This window comes from Gekko japonicus, unplaced genomic scaffold (assembly GCF_001447785.1).
Source record: "Gekko japonicus isolate JY-2015 unplaced genomic scaffold, Gekko_japonicus_V1.1 scaffold1429, whole genome shotgun sequence".
NCBI lineage: Eukaryota > Metazoa > Chordata > Lepidosauria > Squamata > Gekkonidae > Gekko > Gekko japonicus.
In genome coordinates, this window is record NW_015167091.1 from 450,384 (window position 1) to 466,735 (window position 16,352).

Sequence of the window (16,352 nt, forward strand, 5' to 3'; positions counted from 1 at the left end):
CGTCCTCTCTGGTTCAGGATATAGTCCTTTATCAAACAGACTCTCTCGAAGTCCGCTTCCTCGGCGGGAGTAAATCTCCCTGGTGCCCTTCGTATTATACAAAGTCCAGTCATCCTGCGCCGGTGTCCTCCGTGGGCCCCATTGCGAGGGGGTTGGAGGCGGCCAGGACAAATACGATGGCAAACGGGGAATCGTTCCCCCCACCGCACCCGACGTCGGTACCGTAGTCGTGGTGATCAACTGCGTGGAGGTTGTTGGGACCGATCCCGTGTCCCCCTCCGTTGTAGGTATTTTTCCCTCTGTCCCGCTCATGACTTCGTCAGACTCGGGACGATAGGAAAATAATGGGATTCCTAACAATATGTTGGATCCCCAAGCATCGAGAATAAATCCACGTTTCAGAAAAGCAAAATTTATTTCAAAGCTTTGGAAAGATACTCAAACAAGTCCTTTGTTAGGAATGGGTACAAACAGCCAGGGCAAGTATAATAAAGGGATTTGAACCAGGTACCGAACCAATGGATCACTTTCCCGCTGGCGGGTAAAGGGAAACGGTTGCGCGCTCAATCCCTGGGAACACTACTATCTCCAGACATAATACAGGTGCAGTTCCCAGGCTCTAAAGGCAACAAGCTAGCATTCAAGCTCTCCTCCTACACCACGTCCTCCAGATGTTCGGCTTAGCATTACAGCAAAATAAAATACAGGCTAGCAGGGAGAGGGGGGGGAATGAACTGTACAAGCGTACAAGAAACACAGAACACAATGGCAGCTTGCTGACAGTGCCATAGAACAATTATTTCCTGATCAAAATGAACAGGTCAGAGGATATCTCTGCTAAGCTGCAGGAACCCAGTGGCACAGGCTATTCTGACACGGCGAAAATTAGATGATGAGTAGATCTGATGGATGTATCCCCTGACTTACATGAGGCTTTCTCCTCAGTGTCTGACCTTAAAACACCTATAGCTAAGCTTTTGAAATAAAATGTTAAGTGGTAAAAGAAAAATGCGGGGCAATGTTAATTTGAAACTGAGTCTAAGACACAAGATTTCCTTTCTATTTGATCCAGGAATAATGAGTTAAACATGGTGAGGCTACCTATGCTGTAAAAGAAATACAGGGTGCATGCACTCTTTGGAAACTTCCTGTTACCACATTATGAAAGGTAGCAGGAATAAATAAGTTATTAGACTTCTGTTCTGTTGCTATTTGGATTGTCATATAATTTATCATTATCTTATCATGATTGTTGCATTTTGCATTTTTACTGCTGATTTTATTGTGATTCTACTTCTTTTAGGTACTGCATCTTTTAAATACCTTGTTTTGAAAACAAAATTAGTCTATGATTTTTTTGAGGGGTGGTACTATTTTAATGGTATATTTAAATATATTATGATTTGGTTTTAAACTGCTCACATGGGTACAGAGTATGCTAAAATAAGATGTGCCACTTATACAGTTTTCAATATGGTGATACAGCTAATGGGTAGGAGTATTGTAAGCATCCTGTTCCAATAAAAACCCACCAGTCTTCCTCAAGGGCCAAAGGTATTGTTTTGAATCAACTTCCTTCTTCATATACCAAACAGTCCCCAAGAGGACACCAACTCTTATTATTCTATCTCAGGCCTTGTTTTTATAGGTGTTGTGTTAAAGCCACACAGCTGCTAGAAACATAAAAAGAAATTCATGGTCATTCTTTACAATTACGCTTTACCCTTTATGACAGTAGAGGAGCCTGATAATGTGACTGCAGGGTATCCCACACAAGCAGGAAGTGAAAAAGCAGCTTTTAAAAATTCTCATGATTTTTAGCTGAACACCTGAGGTTTGCAACATTTGAGATAGGCAGAAGTGGCTGTTGCTGGGTGGAAGAGACAACCATGCTGTTCACACACACACACACACATACACACACACAGAGAGAGAGAGAGACAGGTGTGTGTGGAAAGGCTTCAGGTTTTTATTATGTGAATTTTAGATTGCATCCTGACTCAAAGATTTCTTCAAACAAAATATTTTGTGGATAAAAATACATGGTTAATTACAAAGTATAGTACTAGTTCTGACATTAATTTAACAGCATTTGCAGAAGTGGCATTAAAATCTGAAGGTGGCTGAAATCTGTGAATTTCTGATTGCTGTTGATAACCATGAAATGCCCTGGGACTTAAAAAACAAAACAGTGGAGAAAGGACTGCAAAGTGTCCCATAATGAATGCAGTTAGACACTCTAGGGGCACGATCACACACACAATTAGCCATGCCATAGGCGCAAATGCCGGGTGGATTTAAAGGGCGCGATCAGACACGAACATGTGGAAAGCGCCCTGCACCCGTCGGCAACCCATTTTGCTCCGCCGCAGAAGCGAAGTAAAAAGACACCGGGGAAAGTCCAGTAGCAAACAGGTTGCTACGGGCCGTGGACGGACTTTCCCCTGTCTGATCTCTCCAGCGTGCTCTCATGGCGTTGGGATGGTCTGATCAGGTCATCCCGACTCCGTGCCATTGTTTCCCCCTCCCCCTTCTCAGTATGCACATCATTGCACACTCCATAGGGAGCCCTCAGTGCTGAGATGCAATTCATCGATTCCCCGTTTAAGCGAATTGGAAACAAATGGCAAAAAAACCCCAACCTGACTCACCCGCGGTTGTGTCTGATCACGCAGTGGCGGGCTGCCCCCGCCGCTTCAAAAGACCGGGGTATTACACAGATCCCCACGAGTGAATAGCCCCCCCCCCCCCCCCCCCCCCGGTTTATCTTGTGCATGTGACCGCACCCTAGGCTTGTTTCAATATATCACTACATCCTTCTTTAGCTTTCATGGCAACCAGTTTACTGTGCACTAAATGTCCAATTGTTGCTTAATTGTTGTGGAGAATCATGATGTCTTCCTTCAAGCAAGAACTTTCATAGATAATGCATTTTTATAGCAGTCAGACTGAAATGCATTGTTCAAAGCAAAGTAAGAATCCCCTCACCTCCAAGCTATACACATCTTTCATAAAATTGTGCTGAAGTACAAATCCTCCAGCACACCGTCTTTAAAATAAGGAGGGTGGGGGGACAACAGTGTGGTTTCCCCATATCAGGAAGTCTATCCCTTTGAAGCAATGTTTGACCAGCCATCCTGGCTGTGTAGGCTGGTCATCATAATTACTTTAGAATCAAAACCTGTAGGACTACCTCACAAAGGGTAAAATGTGATGGCAGAGACACACTTAGAACCAACAATGTGGATAAGTCCCTTGAGACCTGATATCTGATTCTTGCTCTCAAATATGTACAATCAAGAAGATTATGACAACAAACATTAACAAAGACACACAAAAGTACTGATTATGATGATAGTGCTTTTTAATACAGCAGAGTCCTGATCTAATAAGACAACATCTGTTAAACTCATAAGGGAAGCCTCTGCAAATTGTATGTCAGCTGGATAGTGATTTTAATTATAAGACTGATGAGAGCAATTATACCACTCTTTATATTGAGGAAGCAGCTGTCAAAAAAGGATAGGATGGCAGAAAGGGAGTTCTTTGTTCTTTGTCAACGATATTTTCTCTTATGCAATGCTGTGGGGAAAATGTTTTTTAAAATTTCCCCCTTCTAAAATAACTGTCTAATAAATGAGAGGGTTGCTTCAATTCTGGAGTTTTCCAGGAGGTGTGTATGCAGTTTTAACTTGGGTCAATAAAATGTATGTCCAGACATCAGTTTTCCAAATCAAAATGCTTTTGTTACAATCATCAGTGCTGTTGTTATGAAAGAAGACGTAATCTATAATTTTTTGTACTTACTTACATTTAGGGGCAAATGGTCTAGACATGACTCCAAACCTTGCTGTGTACATGTTTTAAAATTTAATTTTTAAATACTGTGCTATAGTATATGGAGACACACGAGAAGAGTTGTCTCTATCAGTGATTAGTCATAATACCATCAATAATATTGAGAAATCCATTCAAAATTGCATTATTGCGAAATCTCGATAACTCTCTCTCTTTTTTTTTAAGCTAGGTTTTTCACAGAATAGTTTTCACAGTACGGTATTGCCAAATACATCAAAAATATAAGTACCAACCGTACAGGGGGAACTAAGAAAATGTTGAGTCATGTTATACCATGAACAGCAACAGAATGGAAATTATCAGTCATTTGTTCACAGAGTGCTTTTTCCGGATCTGGGTCTGTGGTTTTCCACATGTAGGACACAATGTTGTGCATAAGAAGTACATGCTTCCACTTCCAGTAACATTTTTTTTTCTGGTGTGTTATGAAAAAAATGTTACTGAAAATTACTGGAAGCATGCACTTTGAATGAGCATCTGCATCATGCATACTAAAAATCTCAAGACACTCACAAACATACAAAAGGGAAAAGTATGGCATGGTTAAACTAGTTTCAGTGCACTTTAAAGATGCAGATGCACCAAAAACCATCTTCCCCTATGTTGAAAGAATCTTTCATTTTCCAGAGTGCTTTCTAACATTTCAGGAATGAGTTGGGTGCCGTGCTAGAAGAATCCTCCTCTTGTTGCCTGCATTAATTCTAGACACGAATGTGCACCTTTTCCCCTCCCAGTAATTTAAAGTAGAAACAGAACTTTTTGTCTTCTAAAATTTTGCCAACCAATTAATCTCTTACTGTCATATTAGATTAAATCTGTTGCCTCTTAAAAACCCATACAACACAGCAGTAGTAGCTAAATTCAGCCATTCTAATGTTTTAAGAAGTCTTGATCACAGATTGATTTACTTCTACAACTTCAGTGAGTAGTGGCACACCCACACACTCTATGCAATAATCTTTTTGATTCCGTCCAAATTCTGAGGATCTCAGTTTTAATCTGGATTCAAAGTAACCTTCTAGCCTTCATGTTTTCATGAAAATATCAAATATGTGAGTGATAAAATATCCCATTCACTGTTAGCCTAGATAACTAGCTTACTCTGTTGTTATGTACTGAGCCTGAACTGTCCTTGCAAAAGGACTGAGCTTGGGATGCATAACAATAGATTGCTAGGATCCTAGAATGGACCAGTAGGGAGACAGGGATCCTAGAGTAAGCCTGTTACAATAGAGTGTAAATAGCCTATCCTTGGGTCTTTTTGGGTGTAACCCTTCTCAGGCATAAATAGCTGGCTTCGGCCAGGGATTGTAGTCTTCTTTCTCTTGTTGAATCACTAATAAACTATGAGTTGATCACTTCTATGCGTCTGAACCCCCCCCATGCTGGCTATCAAAAGTAAAGTTGACTCCCATCCACAGACCTGTATAAGCTCTTCCCTTCCCCTGCCAAGCATGACTTGTTAGCACTGACACAAAGATCTGTTTTTGGAGGTGGAACAAAGGGAGCCTTGAACTGAAGTCCGGCAAGCACAGCACCACATAGTGTTCTGCTGTACTTGAGAATCTTTCAGTGATGGAATACTGGCATGCAGTCATGGCCGGCCCAAGGGTTTTCTGTGCACTAGGCAAGGCTACCTTGTGGCGCCCCCCCCCCATGCTGGCTGTGTGTGCTCTTTTTTTGCGTCCTATCCCGTCTCGGTCTGTACAGGGAGAGTCCCTCCCGGCAAGCAGGCGAACTCTGTCGGATCAGTGACAAAGAGACGCTTGTACCAGATGCCCCCTCGAAGCCATAGATCACCCACCGGCCTTGAAAGGAAGTCTGTCCACAGGGGGAAGGTCTTGGGGCAGGCTGTGGGAGTGCCGCGCCCCCCACCAATGCTCCCTCTAAGCTGTGGAGTCTCCTTGTGAGCAATGTTTGGGGGGGTGTCAACTGAAGAGCCCTCTTCATCCCTCCTGCCCCCTTCCTCTATCATGGGGCGGGTCCCTCCCTCTATCATGGGGCGGGTCCCTCCCGCACAATGCTCCCTCTAAGCTGTGGGGTCTTGTGAGCAAAAATCATGTTTTGTGAGCAGCTACTGGCATTAAAGTTGTGAGCAAGCAATTCGGCTCCTCTCCCTGGCCCCATTCTTGGCTCCCCTCCAAAAAAAAGCCCCCTGCCTGCTGGGGTGGGATAGAAGGAGGACGCGGCAAAGGCTCTCCCTCTGGCTCTTTTGGACCAGAGCCCCGGTGCCAGTCGTCCCCCCCCCACCGACGGGAGAGCTCGCCTCACTCAGAGCCCCTTTGAATCTGTCTTTGGAGGGGTGAAGGAAGTGCCCCACCGGGCCATTCGGGGTTTTACCCGGTCCAGGCTGCAAAAGCCGGGGGCGGTGAGTGGTGGGTGCAATCTCCGGGGCCCGCGAACTTGCCCTCCACGCCCCCCCAGCTCCTTTGCCATCTGCCTCCCCATCAGCCCGGCTCAGCGGGAAGCACTCTGCATGCACTCAGAGGCCCTTTGCAGGCTGGGGGGTGGTGTCTGCAGGCCAAGTCACCCCCCTGTCCAACTCACATGGCTTCCCCAGGAAGCCCCCAGCACCGCCAGGAGCAGCAGCAGCAGCCACCGCTGAGCAGAGAAGCCAGGCATGGCAGGGCGGCAGACTGCCAAGCGAGCTCTGAAGGGGCAGATTGTTGGCTGAAGGCATGGGTCAAGGTCTGCAGGGGGCAGGTGGTCGAGGGGGCCACCCATTCCCACCCCAGTTGGGCTGTGGGCGGAAAGAAGAGGGGGAGGCTCGCTTCCCCTTCTCTGCGGCAGTCACCGCAGGCTTCTCCTCCTTCTCCTCCCAGGCCGGAAACCACTGCTATGCACCGCTGGTCTCATGGCAAAGTTGCTTTGGTGTGCCGGGGAGGCTTTGGGCCGCAGCTGCCCTTCTGCCCCCCCCCACCGGACTCCCTTGCTCCACGGCCGCAGAGACCAGCAGGAGCACAAGAGTTTCTTAGTTGCCGACCCATCATCATGTGGGGGGGGGGGAGAGGTGGCGGTGGCTAGGGCGCACAGCATGAGGTTTTGATGGGTGTGTGTGGCTCAGTCCGGCACCCCCATGATAGCCCTGCACTCTAGGCAAGAGTCTAGCTCGCCTAGTGAGCGAGCCGGCCCTTCATGCAGTGATGGCATACATTAACTATGGAGGCCCAGGTCACCATTGCTGCCAAATCAGCCTTTTACCACCTTTGACTGGTTTGGTTGACAGCTAGTTACCTATCTCTCCCCCTAAGACTTGGCTACAATGATCCATGCAGTGGTCACTCCCAGGTTAGACTACTGCAACTCACTCTGCATGGGGCTGCCCTTGAATCTGACCTGGAAACTCCAGCTGGTGCAAAATGTGGCGGTGTGCCTTCTGACCTCGACACATTCAGCCAGTGCTCCGTCAATTGCACTGGCTACCAATTGAGTACTGAGACTGGTTGAAGGTGTTGGTGTTAACCTTTAAGGCCCTATGCAGCTGGGAACCAACATATATGTGGGACTGTCTGTCCCCATATGTGCCCCAAAAAGCTTTATGATTGGTAGAGCAACATCAACTGAAATTCCATGATGACCCAAAAGACACCCAGCCTCAACTAGGACCAGGGCTTTTTCTGTCCTGGCCTGTCTGGTGGAACATGCTCCCAATTGAGATCAGGGCCCTGAGGGATTTATTACAGTTCTGTAAAGCCTGTGAAATGGAGCTGTTCCACCAGGCTTTCGGCTAACTGGTGGGCATCCATTCATTTAGGTCCCTCCTGCCCAAACTGCTCTCAAATCACCTTATGGTGCAGATGGCAGTCATCACCATCAAGTACAACGGGACTGTTTATCATATTTCTGCCTGCCTGATCTTCAACACAAGCTGTACAATCATGTATACCATCTGTCTTTTATTCAGGATTCTTATTGTTATGATTTTAAGAAGTTGTTTTATTGTTTATATCTCTGTTGTGACCCGCCTTGAGCCTGCTTGTAGGGGACAGTGGAATACAAGTTAAATAAAATAAATGAATAAATCACCCCCTCTCAAAGCCTCTTGTATGTGTCATGAATGAGATTTTTACCCCAAAGTGTGTTTCCTCACATGGATCACTACTGGATGAATAGGGGCATGTGTTAAAATATTTAAGGAACAAAGATCATCATCTAATCTGACTGTGTTGCATAAAACTGATGATAGTTTATCACAGAACTGACCATTTAAAAATAATGGTGTGGTTTTAGCATGCTTTTACGACTTTGCAGGTGATGCAAACTTGCATTGCAAAAGACTTGTGCTGTCACAGGAGTGGGAAGTGTGAACTTTATTATTACTTGAAATGCAATTTGAAAATGTAGTTTTACTCTTTGTATTAAATAGACACAGTCATCTTACTCCAGCTATTGAAAAGAGATTGTGCGTTCAATTTAGACAATATTTCATTCATTTTGTCAAAACTATAAAATACGAAGTACATGCTAAGGCCTAATAATATCTTTTATGATTATCAGCATAATCAAGAGGTCATGTCATTTGATTGCTTTCCTTTCAACAGCTATACATTTCCCCTATTCCCTTTCAACATATTGCTCAAGAGCAAACTACAAATTAAAAGCAAATTTGTGAGATAAAGCCTTATTTTCTTTTTAAATGAAAAACCTTGGAGTCTATGATGTTCAGCAGAGGAACAGACTGTTTGTATAGGGCAGATTATATGTGCATCTGTACTCACAATAGAAACAAAGTAACTGGGAAGGGGTGATTTTTGTACAGGAAAAAATGTTGGAGGGGAAAGGGTTAAGCTTCCCTTCCTCCACTCATCTGAGGAAAATTACAGCCAACTTTTCATCATCATCATCATCATCATCATCATCATCATCAGTAGTAGTAGTAATTTTTTGTAAAGCTGGGCCTTGGTTAAATACAGTTGCATTTTAATGAATAAAATGTATATATTGGCAGAATATATTATTATACTGGCAGAAAAAATTATATGCTTTCTCTAATAAGTATAGTGTGATTACTCTTTCACTAGTAAACGTTACTGCAAGAGCACTCAAAAGTTTAAAAACCTTTACAAGTTTTATCTATATGAAAAATGATCTTTCTCAATCGTATTTTTGTATGCTGATTCATTGTCATTTTTTATTTTTGACAGGTTTTGTAAGAACATCAGTACTAAAATTTGAAACAATAAGTAACAAAAATAAATAGAAAGGTTCAGGTCAGCACCTGCATGCATATAAGTCTGTATACATGTTGAAGACTCCATATAAACATCAAAGATATTCAACTGAAGTAACTGATTGTAAGTCTGATTTATTGTGAAACCAAGTGTTATTGCTCTGATCCAACAGGATCCTCCCCCTCCTCACAAGAAGTTAAGACCCTCCTTGCAAGCCCTGTTCTCTGTGCTCCCACCTGCAGGGCTTTTTCAGTAGTGGTGCCTCACTTGGGGGATACTCTTTTGCTTGAGGCTCACCTGGTGCCTTCCCTTACTGTCTTTCAGCTGCCAGCCAAAATAGGTCTTTTTAACCAGGCCCTAAACTAAGGGGGTCTATCTTTTAAACTTGATTTTACAATTTACTTTTAGCTTCAGGTCTGCTTTACAAGATAATTTTAAGCTGATAAATGTTCTGAGCTGTTTTTGTGCTCTGGCTAGATCTTTAATGGTTGTTTTTTTTAATTGTTTGTTGATGTTAATATCTTTCATGCCTTGAGCAGATCCTCAAGAGAAGCGGCATTGCATTTTCTAAATAAATAGAGGTGGGGAGGGGATGGAAGTCCTGCACAGGCAGGCCTTGGCATTAAGCATGCATTGCCCAATCAATCTAGAGATCTGGGAATGCAGCTGGTGACTGTGCTCCAGCTACTGAACCTTCAACCCAACTCAATCCAGTCCTCCTCATTTCTCTCTAGTCTTAAAAGGTGATCAGTGTTGCCAGACCAGAGAGCATTAGCTGCATATTCAGTAGGAAAATAAATGACAAATATGGCTAGTCTTCCAGTTCTGTGAATAAGATGGGTCAATAGATTCCAAGTCAGGTTGTCAGGGAAGAACATGTTTGTATGTTCAGAAGAATCACAAAGTAAAATACTTTGGGGACAGTACCATTTCAGAGTGTGGCTGAGGAGCTCACAGCCTGGGGCGGCGGGTTAACAACTTGCAATAAGTCTCTTTGTTTCATGTGGGACTTCTGTCTTGTTTTTGCTTGTTCTAACAAGTGATAGTTATGTGAAAAAGCACACTGTCATTAGTGCACTCTTCTTGATCTGGCATACTGATGAATTTAATCAATAGTTGCTCTGTTGTCGTCGTCCCCATACTTTTGAGAAGGGCAGGTTTTAACACTGATTATCTTTTATCAGAGCACAATATGCTCCAAATGTACATCCGACTGACACATTCTCTAGGTATGATATATTGTCTTAGTCATCATGCCCTCTGGACTTTGGCAAGACAAAACTATGCTTCAAGTGAATTATTAGCATTCACAAAAGCACACTGTACACTAGCAGCTAACAATGCCACAAGGGTTTTATATTTTAAGCTGTGTGACCGTGAGATGTACTGAGATTGCACACAAAAATTACACTTCCGAGAAAATACCGCTTTTGAGAACATTTCATAGTCAGATAATGTATAGAAGAGTTTGCATAGCCCTCCCCTTCTGTTCCTTCTATTGCTGTGGTAGTCATGCCATCTACCGGGTCCCTATACAACAGCCATATTCTTCTTTGCTGTGTTTTGAAAGGACCTCCTTATTGTATGCATGCACAGAAAACTAGGATGCTGTATTTCTTGGCACACATTCTGAGAGGATCAGAAGTACAGTAAGGTGAGGTCACTCAGCAGTGGAGGAAATTCCTCGATGATAGACCTCTTTGCTTGTTCCTCTCTACAGTATGTCTCCCAGTGCCTGGCTTGTATTTTTTGTCCCTAACTCTTGTTCCACTACCTATCGTACTGACTTTGACACTGGTGATATCATAACTCTGCCTCCCCCTGTTTCTGTTAATTGTCTGTGATGTTATGTGACTTCCTGTTATGTGCTTGCAGCTCAGGGGTTCCACTTCTGAAAAAGATGAAGAGCATTCTCTATTGCATATAATACTATGATATTTACTTTGACTCCAAAGCATCTTACATTCAAGAATATGTATAGTACTCCTCAGACTGTGGTTCTCTTATGTTCGCACATGATAACTTACAATGGGAAGATCCTTGGAGACCCTTTCCATTGCCTCTCTACAGTAAGATAGGTGAAGGTGTATGTGATTTGCAGGAGACCAATGGTGGGTGGGAGAAGAGATGCTTTATGTTCTTGTTAATGTCTTTGCTAATATGTTTTTAATATGTATATTACTATGAAGGTATTTCTGATATTTTATTAGTTTTAATTTTTCACCACATATTGAACAGCTGTGGATTTTACTGAGTACAATTAGTCTGCAATTTTATAGGTACATTGGATTAATAAAGCTTTTATAAAATATATATTTTTGCTGCTGCTATAATTTTTATTGAATCATTCATTTTTAACATGTACTGCCTTATCATTTATTACACGAAACCCAATCTACAAATAAAAGCATTGGCATTGAAGTCACTTTAATTCAGGTCTGGTTTTATTGGGCTGCACATCAAATTGTCATGTTAATTAGATGAATAACATGGAAAATAATCAGAACAAATTCAGAAGACAGGATAGCGAGAGTAATTCCAGAAAATTCAGTCAAATCTTTAATGTTATTTTGTATAATTTTCAGCCATCAGATCAGGAGCCACCACTGACTACATACTGATAACATCTGAACAGTTAGCATGTGAACTGTTAAGGCCCTCTTTGTTAACCTGAACAATAACAGCCAGTATAATTTGACCCTATGGGATGCTACCGCCATCAGCATTTTATCTTTTTATATGTATTTATATGTATTTGTGGTTGCCATTTATTGTATACTACATTATTGCATTGTTTCAATGCATCTGTGTTTTAACGTATTTTAACCTACTGTAAGCTGCCCTGAGCCTGCTACGCAAGGAGGGTGGGATATAAATCAAATAAATAAATAAATGACAAAAAAGGGTGGCCAGGAGGCTATGGATAGAAAATCGTAGCAATTTCTCTGTGAAAAACTTCATAGTGGTTATAATTGTTCCAAGTTAATTCTGACTGATATGCCAACATAAAAATGCACAGGATGCAACATATCAGCAGATACATCACAAAAACTGACTATCAAATTTCTTATCCTTGAAGAATAAGCAACCATCACAGGTGGACACCCAAGTGACAATGGTATTCCATACACTGACACAATTAGCCACTTGACACACATGGCTACCTCCTTGACATCCTTGTGTCTATGGACCAAAATGGACTGGGACATGGGAAGTACACAAAAGAGAAATCGAAGGCCCCCACAGATCATAGTATGTGATACACCAATCAGCTTGAGCCAACTGACAAACAGCCCTTTGCAAGTACCCTTGGAGTTAGTCTCTGCTTTCTTTCTTTATTATTCAGATTTTTATCCCACCCTCCTGGCCGGAGCCGGCTCAGGGCAACAAATAATTACATTAAAAACAAGTTGAGGTTAAAACAATTATAAAATCATAATAAAATGCTAGTAATTGTTGGTATTCATCTCACGGTAGCAGCCAGTATACAAAGTTCTCAGCTGCAGTCAGCTCTCGGTATTCATTTAGGTGTCCTTACAGGTTCGCTGTTCTCTTAGGGTGTTGATGGTGGTTTCTAGAGTCCGGGCCCACTCCCTTGTGCTGACTGATGTTCTTCACTAACAGGAGACCTGGAAAAACTGAGAATAAATATAAAAACAAAGTGTGTGATAGGATCATAATATGTAATAAATGTGTTATGTTGAACCTGCAAGGAGTATGGAATTTCAGATTTTCACTGCAAACATTTTCCTACCAACATCTAACTTTCTCCTTCTCAGTTTCTTTCCATGCTTAAATCTTAAAGTTTATTCCTCTGGCATGGCAAACAACATTTGTGTCATCCAATATGCCTGCATTGTTGGAGTGATATTTCTGAAATATTTGCATATGATCATGTGTTGACTTAATAATCAGGTTTTTCATTCTGAGTATTGCATCAGCACAAAAGGGGAAGCTGCTCATTATTCCTGACAGTCAATCATTGTTCCTATAACAGAGAAGAACCATAAATAGGGAGTGGTTAGGTAACAAAAATCCCAGGTTCTCTATAAACAAATATGGGAAGATATATATTAATAACCATACAATTACATGTTTAACGAATTAAGGCATATGTATTAAGAGATGTGAATATGAAGGATTTAACACAGAGATAGTGGCTGTTCCACAGAACTCTCTATTTGATAGTTTGTGCCTTTCTAGCATACTTTGAGTGTAGGTTCATGCAAGCAATGGTACTGGGTATGCAAGCTGCTGCCAAACCTTGTGTGTGTGTGTAAAATTCTGTCAAGTTGCAACTCACTACAGACTTATGGTGACCCCAGCAAGGGGCTTTCAAGGCAAGTGAAAAGCAGAAGTGGTTTGCCATTGCCTTTCTCTGCAGAATCTTCCTTGATTCTGCTTAGCTTCCAAAATCTGACAAGATTGGGCTATACTATATTGCCTTCCATCCCGCTGCCAAACCTTAGCCACTTCAAATCTAAAAATGCAGACTCAGGAGGTTGAAAAATGTGCCCCTGGTACCACAGAAACTGCCACAGATAAAATCAATGAGCTCCCATGTAATCTGCATGTGCCCAGAATTAGAAATGGCAGGAAGCTTTGTGCGACTGACAAAATAAAATACAACTATCTACTGAAGGACATAAAAAGCAAGACATGGTGGCCACAGGATGATATTTAGGAAAGTGACTAGGAGAATACATTTTCTTAATGTATGTGCAAAGGAACAGTTGAATGCGTGAAGAACATAACCTTGCCAATTCCAAATCCTGACTGTAGTCTCTAACTCATTTCATGGTAGTAGAAACCTCAGCTTTCCGGGCCAAGTTCTTACATATGTAAATAAAAAGCAGTCAAAAAGGAGATGTGTGTCAGGTTGAAGAGTTAGATTTCACTCTGTATTCTTTTATTAAGTGAACCATAGGAGAGAATTATTCAATGAAGATACATTTATCCACTTGTAGCTCATTGTTGGCAGAACTCATAGCAATTGTCTAGGAACCTCTAGATGTTTCCTTCAGTGTAGCGCTGGATCCTTACCCACCACTGGAGAACCTTCCTTAATCTCTGTTCAGTTTGCTTCACTACATTTACATATGACACCATTTACATATGAGAAAAACTCTTGGCAACCTCCATTCTCACTTTAGGGGACTTTGACAGAAGAACTTTCTAGTGGATTGTGCCCCAGATGTCTAGCAATATAGACCAAAGCATTTAAGGAATAGGTCACCCAAGATGTCAATAACGACAACCAGTCTAAGGCATAGTAAACAGTGTTAGCGTCACCCCTAATTACTGAGCTTTAACTACCAGTCATCAGCTACTTCTCTTCACCAACCTATTATTTATAGAAATGATTGCTGTGCTCCACTTAAAACTGAGATACACACTTTATTTAATTGGAATTTAAATCTGTCTTTGTAGTGTTCTACATACCTGTCCTTACTCATCCAGCTATCATTCACAAAGATTATATATTTGAATGTGATGTGTGCATAATTAAGATCCATTAAAGCCACCTACAGCATGCTGAAAGAGTTACAGTTTAAAGAGGAATCAAATTGAAGCAATTAGCTACAGTTGGCTATTGCACTAACATTTTGAGAGGAAAAAACGGATGTAAGAAATAGATGGGCCAAGCACAAAGTGTATTTGCATTTTTTTAAAGAACTAATTGGGATGTTGCAAGTGTAAACCACACTCTCCCATTCTCTGAAGCCCAGGAAAAGATGGTTTACAGAAACTGTTGCATTTTTCTGTCTTAGAGGAAATTTCATAATGCTGATAGAAGAGTATGAGAGAGAACTTAATGTACCAATGTGAATGATTTCTCAAATTTATCAGAACACTCTCTACATTTCCCCTCCATATTTTTATTTGTATTTTTTGTTTCCCACTTACTCCTCATTGAAACTGTTCTTTACTCGGAGCTATCATGTTATCTGTTGGCTTTAGATCATCAGTTCGTACACATGAAATAACACAGCAAGCTAGCTCACGTTCTTTATTCTTCCCCGAAGGCTTAACTCACTCCCAATTTATTACAGATAATAAAACTTGCAAGTGAGATGTGAGGGAATTTAACACCTACTCTCTGCAAACTCACGTCTATGTCATACGGGTTTAGAAACCACAGCAACAGTTATTACTTAGAGATGTAATGGAGAACAGGAATGTGGTCTAAGGTATTTAGTCCATCAGAATGTTCAATCCATGATACTAACATTATTTATTACTGGATTTTGAACTTATATCATGATGCTTTGATTTTTCCCCCCCCCCATGACACATGATACATTAAATTCTGATTTTTCTGGGTTCTGATTCATGTGCAAAATCTTGGCATTGCCATTTTCAGAGAACATGGCAGCTGCACATATTGGGAGGATGTATTTACTGTTCCCAGCTTCCTGGTACACATGGGCAGTAACATCTGAAAAATGCACATGAAGGGAAGCTGCCTGTGCCCCCTATCCTATGTACAATGTTCATGGTTTATGGGATGCCGCGAGGAGACATTTGCAGCAGTAAAACTTTGATGAGGGTGAAGTTGGTTCCCACTTCCCAGTTCTTCATGAGCAGTTCCTAGTTCCTTAATCACATATCCAACCACAATTATTGAGGAAATTTCAAAAGCTCAGCATGCCAAAATAAGATCCCCCAGTCTCTTATCTTCATTTGTTCTCAGGGCATCCCGCTTTTGAGTAGTTAGCACAAAAACTGAGCTTTTGACCAGAAAACAAGTAAGGTTTACTCACAGGGAAGAATCCCCTGAATGTTGGGATGTGTGATATATGATTGTTCAAAGCTTGTTTTGGGGTGCAGAGCTTTTGAATTCTTCTCAATATTTATGGTTGGATTTGCAAATAAGGAACTAGGAAGTGGGAATAAGGAACTGGGAACTAGGAACCAACTTCAGCCTCATCACACTTTGAGGCAGAATATTCTACTTCCTTCCAAACCTTTGTAAGATGTGTTGTGTTTGCATACTCGCTTGGAGGAGTGGAAAAGTCAGGTTGGTGTTTGTGTACAGAAGTGGAGCATTTGTAAGGATTCTGAGTAGAGCAATGTTAGCAAAAGGCTGTAGCAATGTTTTTCCTTCCTTAGATGATATGCCCCTTTCCTAGAGTTTCCATCACCAAAGCCCCCACTCCTAAGTTTGCACAGCATGGTACCAGAGAGATTTAGTCTCATGTCATGTCCTATGTCCTCACTGGACTTCATAGAGTTCTTAGGAAAACTCTAATCAGCAGCAAGGGTGCCCTGAACTAATTAGCTTCTCTGGTTAAAACTATCCTCCCTCAGTTAAAATCTTAA